At 30.2% G+C, this 11,023-nt stretch overlaps 1 long non-coding RNA gene across 1 annotated transcript; it reads right to left on the bottom strand.

Moving 5' to 3' along the window:
* Positions 1–352: 352 nt before the first annotated feature.
* On the bottom strand, positions 353–1,034 carry LOC132043296 (uncharacterized). The gene is made up of 2 exons (XR_009411766.1): positions 976–1,034; positions 353–655 (listed from the first exon to the last, which is right to left on the bottom strand). It is a non-coding gene; the product is annotated as an uncharacterized LOC132043296 (long non-coding RNA).
* Positions 1,035–11,023: the final 9,989 nt, after the last annotated feature.

Here is an 11,023-nt window from a genome sequence, read left to right on the forward strand (position 1 = left end):
TAGAAGGAATTGAACTAGTAGGATATTGCTGGTTATTTTTGAATTCTTCGGTTGGCTCTAGTAAGTTCCTGGCAATAATAGTTGAAAGAGTCCAAAAAATTATCTTACCTCCAATTAGATGAGGTCCAGTTGCATGACACGAAGAAAACAACAATTAATTCTTCATGTATCATCTAGCTAATGAAAAGATGAGCATGATCGCTGGGAAAATATATCAAAAGGCTTTCTCGAACGATTGTATACGTACGTACACAAATTAATAATTTTTATATTATTTACTAGATGTTGTACGCCCGTGCAAGCACGGGCCCAACACTTCGGCTTATAACATATTTCATTTCCACATATAGACTTCAGCCTAAAGAGCATAAAATTTAGCAGAAGAAAATGTACTTAACACCTTTGTTTGTAATAAAATAAAACAAATGTCAATCGTTTCCAGAACTATATTATACTCTTATATTGTATTTATCGTTCTTCATAAGCAAGATTTAGCTTATTGTGAATGCTTTCATAATTCTGCCCAGCAGTTGAAGGACTTTCTAGCAAATGCTAGAGAGTAAGTTGCGGTGATAGTCATTTCCAACGTTGGCAGCTCTTTTACGCGCTCTACTAACACAGTGTAACAACAAGTTCTGGTTTCTCCACATTGAAGCTACAAATAAACACATTAAATCAAGATTCAATTTTCAAAAAGTAAGACAACATACAACTGTAAACTCTTTGATGCTTAACAGGAACATCTACCTCAAAATTTTAAGAATGTAGTGCTTGAACAAGCAAACTTTACATGTTTGTAAGCTTTACAAGGACCAAAATGAGGATTTTACCTGTCTTCCTAATCTACAAAGGCATTAGTACTTCAGCTAAAGCTATGAGGAAAAACAATACATGGATGAAAATGACATGGATTTTCCAGAACTCTTATGGAGCATCATTACTTAGAAAAAGTTGTCTTTGTGAGGCAATCTTTACCTTGTAAACTTGCCCAAATCCTCTTCCAATCTTGTTCTGACGTGATCAAATGCACAAAAAACAACACCAGAAAACTCTGTTTACATAGTTTTGCAAATGGTTCAGCTGCAGGTAAAGTCCCTCATCTCACAGCTCATTTGTTTCCTTATCGGACAACATGCTCTAGATTGAGTCAATAACAATGATAAGAGATTACATAAGGAGAATGTCATCTGGATAAGAACTCATCTAGATTTTGGAAAGCAACCAATGCTGGAATACAACTATTTGACGTAACTCGTAGAATGAATGATATTTAAATGTACCATCAACAAATGAGCAGCCTTAAGATGACCATTTTGCTCGAGAGTAAAGTGTATATGCAGCAAAATCCACAGCAAAAATCCACATAGAAAAATTGCATACCGGTGGTCCACGAATAGCTTTTAAGGAAACATACCTTCTTCCAATAAAGAGAATAAACACAATTTAAAGATGAATGTCCTTCTGTCCAAGCTGTAGAAATCTGGCTTCAATTAAGGAGTGAACTGATGAATTCTACTAAAGTCAATTTACGAAAAAACATTATTTGATATGCATAAACAAAATGTAAGTAGAATCTTATTAGCATATACCACAAACAAAAACAATTCAAATAAGCATAAATATTTATACCTAAACAAGAAAATTAGACAGAACATAATACTTACCTTATATTGAAAGTGCCTCCAAATGTGACCAACAAGTCCTCAAAAGAATAAAGTAATTAACATCCAACAGATGAGGATCAACTTGGGATGTCTACGCCTTTCGTTACGAAGAAGCTAAGAGAAAACGCAAGCCAATAGATTAACAGTACTTACTGGAATCTGAACTGCTGATAGGAGAACGAAGTGGACCAATATGAGGATTAAACGCAAGGGAAAAAGGAATCAGTATTAGTTTAAAACTTATGTTGTTTAGAGGTTACTATCAAGATCCGATAGATGAACTTCAGCATCAACTCGTCAAGAAGCTGGGAATCTATAGATTACTTAAAGCCTGATTGACTATACTGTTTGTTGTTAAGTCTTTAAAATGAATTTTGAAGTATGCCAAGGGTACAATTTGTATCGTCTTGGAGTTCAGTTATTTTTTCCTCTCATTAACCTTAAACAGTAATTAACGGTAGTCATTTTTTCAATAACAAAAGACCACAGACAATAGATAATTTACACTGAATTAGTTATCACCCAGCATAATGCACTCAGTTAATCGGAAAATGATAAATTGAAATAAGATATGTGTATGAAAAAATGGAAAGATCTACGGTTTCAAATATTAGAGAACTTCAGATGAACATATAGCTAAAGCATTTCTACATCTCTTTGCTCACCTGCAATTGCGATCGAGGTCAGCAACCTGTTAAAATTACATACCGACCAATAAATGTCCTGAATAAATTTGACCAATCAGAAAAAGAAATTTTTCTGGGGCTCGCCATGAGATGCCTCGGTTAAACACTGAAGAGTGGGAATACGGAAAACAATGGTGAGGCACTGTAAGGAGTTCCTACCATAAGAACAAATAACTACTACTAATACGGCAAGTCGGGGGAATCAGTAATCATCTTACACTTCAGCACTTTCATATTTAGTCTCGTGTAAGCATGATCTACAATTTCTTAATCCTGTTGCCAATTGGCACTGATTTGTTGTCAAAGACACAGAACAACTTGTCAATAACCAAACTCAGATATATAATGGGCCATAATAACCACTATGTGTGTTTCATTATCTTCGGTTTTTTTTTTTTTTTTTAAATAGGTTTTTATGAAGTTGAACCATGAGCTAGTGCTTTCTATCTAAGAATTGCTCCAAGGATTCTTTCTTAATTGTATAGAAGTCAAAATTTTGGATAAAACAATACAGGGAAATCATACCATGTGGGAACTAATCAAAAACATATTCAATTCAGGACAAAAGCGATTATTTAATGCTTATTCCTTGTTTGAGTTTCCCCGGTAAACGGATCGGCTTCCTGAATGAGAATGTTGTTCAACAACTCATCGTTATTGGCGTCGTCATATTTTTCCAAATTTTTACCTGATTTCACAAACTTAGAATGATCAGAGATGAACTGAAAGTAACAAAACACTACCACAATTATCCTTAGCCTCGATGGGCGCCAAACTTTTTACCCTCAAAAGTTACAGTTGAATTTGTTTCGCGGTTTATAGGACACGTGAATTGATTTGTGCAACTAACTCTAGCAATGAAAATGTCAAAGTAATAATAATGAATGAATTAAAGTAAAAAGACAACCAGTAAGAGAAACCATGGCATTCAAACTATAACAAATTGCTACAAATTGATTGTGGCCAGAATTACAACAAAACAACCAGTTAAAAATGAAAGCTTGATTGTATAAGTAATTAGGGAAAATAAATTATGCAGCAAGACGTTATTAACGGTCATAAAATAAGAATTTCCAGATGAGTTCTGGGTTGCAACAATATAGTGAATAGGGTTTACCTGCGCTGAGATCTGCGATGTTGAAGTTGTCTCTGATAATGGTCGTTAATCAGATGAAGCAAGCAAAGTAAAGGGAAACTAAAAACCTAAAATATGGGATGAAAGCTAAGGAAAGGTTGGCGACAGAGGGATGAAGAAATAATGTGCCTTAAATAAGGGTTTAAGAGGAATTAGGGGTCAACCAAGAACAGCGAACTATTAACCAAAATTGTATAAAAATACAAAGACCAGAAGATTGGACGGACCTGAGAGTTTCATGAGGGACATAAGCGTATGGGCAGCAAGTCGGAGCTCCGAATCAGAGGAACGAACCGTCGATTTAATTGATTTGAGAAGTCGGGCTCCACTTCTAGCTTGATGCTTGCCGGCAATGTAAACGACAGTGCACTTTCAAGACAAAGCCACATGGTAGAATCGAGACGGTGTCTTTCCACTTTCAAACACGACACAGTGCACTTAGGACAGTGTAAATGTTGGCATTTGCAATGGATTCTGATGAAATGACAATAATGCCCTTGGAGGCTTGGACGAGGATCCTTGCTTTATGTTTCTATATAGTTAGAATTTAATGTATATATAAAAATTTTGTCCCTTTAGTAGTAGTATTCAGTTATCTCGTAATATCCTATTCTCTATTTGTTGCTCTATTTATTTTGTATCTTGCTATTTTGCTGTCTCTTTTCTTACAATTCTGTGTTGGATACGTAACTCTTTTTTTTTATTTTTTATTTTAAGCCGAGGGACTATCGGAAACTCCTTATGGTCTGCGTACATTCCACCCTCCACAGACCCTACTTGTGGGATAACACTGGGTGTGTATGTTGCTGTATACAGCTATATGTTTTGTAGATGTTTGGTTCATAAGAGTAAAAGCTCAAAATAGTCTGCTGTCTTTGAACTTTGGCTCAAAATAATCCTATATCTTTCTAGCAGAGCATAATAGTCCATATTTTTTTTTTTTACCAATTAATGGTGCAGTTTTAGTTTCAACCCTAACTACCGTCAGATTTGTAACGGAGAGAACCTCGTATGCTCTTATCAGCACAAATGACACGAAGATGAAATAACTATGCAGCAATTGTAATATAATTCTAGTCCATCCCCCACAACTGAAGTCAATATGATGGAGAAAAAAGAACTTATTGATCAGATTTCAGTGGATTAATTCTCAAGTAGGGTGCTTTAGTAGATAGTTTATTCTTATTTTGATTTTGGATATCTCTTAATCCTTGCATAATAATTGGTTTCAAACCTTCCCCATACACTATATATCAGCTAAATACCTTACAAAAGGGAGGTCTCAGTCCGTCCACCCTTGTAAAAGCATGCACTAAAACTCAAGAAATTAAAGTAAAAAGGATGGCTATTTGCGATCATTAGCGGAATTTGATGGATATATATATATATATATATATATATATATATATATATATATATATATATATATATATTTAAAAATTGTTTCTACTTTATCCAGTTTTATCTGACACTGGTGCAAGTTTTGATAAAGATTTAATAAATAATTTAGTTCTTGTGGCATACGTGGCAGAAAATTTTATTATACAACGATAATTTGAACCATGGATAAGTATACATTATCTTTTATCTACCAAATAAATAAATTAAATTCTAACTGTTCACCTAAATAATCATATGTTGGGACATAATCAAACTAGCAGAAAATGTTGGGAGTAATATGTAGTTTCTCTCTTGAGATGTGTAGCCTTGGCGATAAAGTTTTCCTTGCAGTTGACAAAAATTGCTATTAGCTTCGAATACAACGTTGTTTACCAAGAATATACTATGAAAAGTTGTGTTCATTTAATGAAGGAATGAACTTATTATAAACTGGTTCAGGTGAGGCTCTCTAGCTCCGTTAATAATCTGACTGGAAGTTAAGGTAGGGACTAAAACTGCACCACTTTGTCAAAGAATATAGGCAGCTACTCCCTCCGTCTCAATATATTTGTCGCATTTTTCATTTACACGCCCATTAAGAAAGCATTTATAAAGGTAGCATTTTGGCAATTTTATCCTCTTAACATATTTCATCATGTTCTCTCCCTTCAATAAATATTTACTCAATTAATATGAAACCTTTTAAATATTGGTATGTTAACTCACAAAATCAACTCGTTGATGTAATTAATACAAGGGTAAAATGGAAAAAAGTTACTTAATTTTATCTTGAATAAATAAAACGACTAATATTTTGAGACAAATATTTTTAGTAAGGCCGATAAATACTTTGAGACAGAGGGAAAAATATCGAATTATTTTAAGAAAAGTTTGAAGATAGTGGATTATATTGGGGGTTTTCTCGCCTCATTTTATTTTAACTATATAGAAGCATGGGTCTTAAAATATAGAAGCATGGGTTTAGACCCATGCTTCATCGTCCGTCCACCATTAAAAAAAAAAAATGTGGGGCCCAAATTAAACACCAACCAATAATTTTTTTTAAAAAGTGTGGGCCTCATACTAAACACCAACCAATATTTAAAAAAAAAAAAAAGTGGAACCCACCATCTCCAAACTCACTGGGAAAAAAAAAGTAGACTACATATTAACAAAATCAAGCAATATCAAAAAAAAAAAAAAAGTGAATCCCATATTAAAAAAACAAACAATGTCAAAAAAAAAAAAGTACATCCCATATTAATAAATCAAACAATATTCATGTAATTTCCGAAGTATCTCATTAAATCAATGATGATGGATTCATTGCCACATGCGTATCAACCCATTAGTGGAAGCAAATGAAATTATTGTACAGCAAAAATCATGGACCTCATATTATTGCTTTTCTTCAAAGGGTTAAGTAGCCAAACCATACAATTTTCTTTCTTTTTTTATATTAGCCTGAGATGTAATCTATATATTGAACTGTTGTATTTGCTATTCCGCCATGTTATTTATTTGTTATGTTTACTAAAATAAATATACTTAAAATACTTATATTTTAAAATAAGATAGAGTTTAATTACTTTTTCATTTTTTTCCTTACTCTAATAAATGTGAAAAAAGATTAATGTCATAAAAAAAAAATATTAAATGGAGATCAAATAATTAATAAGGTAAATTAGTGAAATTATAATCCTAATTGACGTTTCCTTAAAAAACCGTGCAAAAAACAACATGACAAGTAAAATGAGCTAAACCAAAAATATTTACCAAAAATTAAAAAATAGTAGTTCTTCATTTAAATAGAAAATCAAATTTCTACTTTGTTTCATTTTAAACATGTAAAATTAATATAATAATTTGAATTAGAATTATCCAAATCAAAATTTGATAAAAAATAATAGGTATTGTTTAGGCCCAATCTACATACATTAACAATAGAATATTTTACACCTTTAAATTAATCGAATTAAAATTCAAAGTATCAACTGATGCTTAAATATTGCTATTGTTTTTATCTTAAAAAGAGAAAAATAGTTTCCTTTTAAATAAGTCTTCTCTTTTAAAAAGTATTAATAAATTTTTGCCAACTTTGTATTCATAGCGAACACTAATATAATAAAGTTTTAGATACGGAAAGACAAACTACAATGTTATATTAATCGTGTTTATATATATATATATATATATATATATATATATATATATATATATATATATATATATATATATATATATATATATATATATATATATATATATATATATATATATATATATATATATATATATATATATATTACTTTACTTTATATAGAAGAAATAGGTTTATATCGTCGTCCGTCCTTTCATTCCCAGCTTTTTTATTTAAGGGCAAAAAAAAATTCTTGGTGGTCCCACCCACTTTTTTATTTAAGGGCAAAAAAATGACATTTTATACTTTATATTACCAACTCTTCTAAAAAGTAGATAGAAAGGAGATCAAATAATGAATAAGGTAAATTAGTCAAATTATAATTCTAATTCAAGTTTCCTTAAAAAACCATGCAAAAGACAACATGACAAGTAAAATGAGCTAAACTAAATAGTATTTCTTCGTTTAAATAGAAAATCAATTTCTACTTTGTTTCGTTTTAAACATGTAAAGTTAATTTAATAATTTGAATTAGAATTATCCAAATCAAAATTTGATAAAAAATAATAATTATTTTACACTTTTAAATTAATCGAATTAAAATTGAAAGTATTAACTGATGCTTAGATATTGCTATTGTTTTATCTCAAAGAGAGGAAAATAGTTTCCTTTTAAACAAGTCTTCTCTTTTAAAAAGTATTAATAAATTTTTGCCGACTTTGTATTCATAGCAAACACGAATATAATAAAGTTTTAGATACGGAGCACAAACTACAATGTTATATTAATCGTGTTTTGAACATAGTATATATATATATCCATAAAAACAGTACAAACTTATGTATGTTTATTATCAATATAATATATATATATATATATATATATATATATATATATATATATATATATATATATATATATATATATATATATAAAATATATACATACACTATAATCCAAAATCGTGTTGGGCCACGTACAAAGACGATAAGCCATCTAGTAACATTGCTAAAAATGAGATATACGTCGAAACTTGAACACGTGTAATTAGGGAGAGGGGCAATTTCGTCATTTGGTTATTTATCCATGTATAGCTAATCATTTCATGTCGTTATCCAAGTTAAATATGGAATAAAATAATATAAATAATTCTTGTACAAAATAAAATTAGTACTCCCTCTATCCCAATTTAGGTGACACTTTCATTTTTTGAGATTCATATGTAAATTTTGACCGATATTTTATAACGTATTTTTTCATCATATTGACATGAGAAAAATTACAACTTAAAATATTTTTAATATAGTTTTCAAATACTTAAATTTTAATTTTGAAATATTAAGTTAATCTAATCCAACTTAACTTCAAATATTAATCAAATTAACCTCAAGAAGTGAAAGGTGTCTCGTAGGACGAAGCAGGGACGGAGCCAGATAAGAGTAAGAGGGTTCATCCTAACCCCATTTGGTGTAAAAGCCACTATATATTTTTCAGATTTATGGATGCAATCTCAAGATTCTTAAGATTTTATGGATGTGGATCCAGGATCTAGACTTTATGGATGCAATCTTAAGATTCGTAGCATTGCACGCATTATATTTTTCAAGTTATGGGTTCATATCTATTATTTTATACAATTTTAATAATTTTTTTCATATAAATTTATGCTTCGCGTCGAAGGTTAGGGTTCAACCTACTATCATGCTAGATATGTCTATGTATATATATTTATAGGAGATGTTGAATCCCCTTATTTTTTCATGTGTTTATTCCTTCATATTTGAACCCCTTGCTAAAAATTCTAGCTCCACGCTCAACGGAAGGTATTAACTATGCTGGGTTTGAAAGGGTAGTCCAATTAAAGTTGCATTCTTATTCTTTGCTCTTTTTCATTCTATTAAAAAAATATGATACTCCGTCCGGTTTAAAAAGATTGTCTATTTAGCTTTTTTTTTGTTTGTTAAAAAAACGTGTTAACTTATCAAATCAAGAAAGAATTATGTGTCCACTTACCAAATCAAGAAAGAATTAACCTTATTTTTTCAGATTTACCCTTATTAAGTGCTAAGTGACCAGATCCCAATACTTATTAGTTAGGAATAATTTAGTCAAAGTACCTATTTTTTTTATGAGATAGTATTTTTTAAAGGAGCGTGCACATGATTAAGTGTACACTCGTTTTTGAACCGAATAGAGTAACATATTATAGTGTTGACCTATATATTTTTAGAAATCCCAAGTACGAGTACTTCCCAACAAAACTCAACCAAAAAGTTTTCATCTCAAACCACTACTTGAATAGTAAATCTAATCTTCCAACCTTTGGAGATAACATTCTTATATTTGAAGTTCTTAATTACTTTAATTGTTCAAAGTACTAAAGCGTTGTTTGTAGTCCTTTCTTTTATTAGGTCAAGAAGGGTAAATAAAGTACAAAGAGCTCGTAAGTGAGAACTAAAGGATGTTTCCATATGGCTACAATGCGTTGAAGTTCTATATTAAAAAAATAAAAAACTATGTCTCGTTAGTATTCTTTTTTTCAACAGAAAAACTTCATCTATTAATTCATCAGGGACATGATATGTCCATAGGAGCGTACAACATCATTTACAATCCAATTTGGGAACACTTTCTTTCTTATTGTTAGAAATTTCTGTATTTATCTTAGTTTAGGTGGTACCTAATTTACTACCAAAAGCATAGTTAACCATGTGCTAGTCCTATAAATATTGTTTTTGTTAAGTTCTGTAAAGATCGGCAACTTTAGTTCTTTCTTTTTTAAATTGCTTTTTCTTTCGATCAACGGGAATCAATCGTTCATCAAATACTATAAATGTTTCACATTTTCTTGAAACGTTAACGCTCTTTTATAAGAAAAATAAAAAAATTAAAAGTTTTGTACCTTCAACAATGATATTTTAAAACCTCTTACAATAAGATCAATAATCAAACTCTTCTTTGAGAGGAGATTTTACAATACAGTAAGACAACGGCGTTCTCCCTGCAACGTCTATCTACCTATAATAATTGAATTATAGTATGTTCTTCCCGAGTTGCAAAATTAACGAGTATATATATAAGAAAATCATAAGTAATTTTTACACTAATTTTGGAGTAGATAGATCGATTAAGTGATCTTAGCTGAAAATGACAAGGGATAACATTTTTAATACCTACATCTGAGGGATAACAAGCTGATTTTTATCATCATTTTCTTTCATTAACTAGTTTCTCGTCACGTGCGTTGCACGTGTATGCTGAGTCATATAGTACATGTTTTTATAAAAAAATATCAATATTATTAAATTAAAGTTATGAATTTATAAATAATTATATTAAAAAGAATAAAATACATGTTTATGTAATTGATCAATGGATTGGCAGATAGTGACTTGTGTGTTGAGATCAAGATGATTATATATCGTTTGCTAAACCTACTAATGAACACTCACAGTTTAGTTAGATACATGTGAAATTTTTACTTATTTTGAAATTATAAGGTGTGAACAGGTACCAAAGCATATCTGACCTACGAAGATGAACAATCAAAGTTTAGTTAGACAATATGCTTAGTGTATGTTCCTTTAATCCGTTACGATTGAAGTTTGCGCTTACACTATTATCTTAACTTCTTAAGTGTTACTTGTCATTAGTCATAGAGACCGATAATGTATATTGGTTCGGTTCAATCCATTGTGTATTAATTTGGTTAGATATACTAAATATTTTATTTATAAATAGCCAAATCGATCAACTAACTGAAATTAGTTTATTTTAAATTTTTGTCTCAATTCATTTTCTATTTAAAAATCAGAAGGAAAAAGGTAAAATGGCCAATTAATTTTTGATAAAAAACAACATGGCTATCTATTTAATTTGTTGTTGAAAAGAGTCTCAATTTCGATATATTTTTTTATAATGAATTTTACTTGTATAATATCTTCATTCTGTTTGGGCTTAGTCGATTTTATATATTTCATTACAAAAATTTTAAGAAAGTTCATTACAAATATCCAGA

Source organism: Lycium ferocissimum, unplaced genomic scaffold (assembly GCF_029784015.1).
Source record: "Lycium ferocissimum isolate CSIRO_LF1 unplaced genomic scaffold, AGI_CSIRO_Lferr_CH_V1 ctg2266, whole genome shotgun sequence".
NCBI classification, from domain to species: Eukaryota; Viridiplantae; Streptophyta; class Magnoliopsida; order Solanales; family Solanaceae; genus Lycium; species Lycium ferocissimum.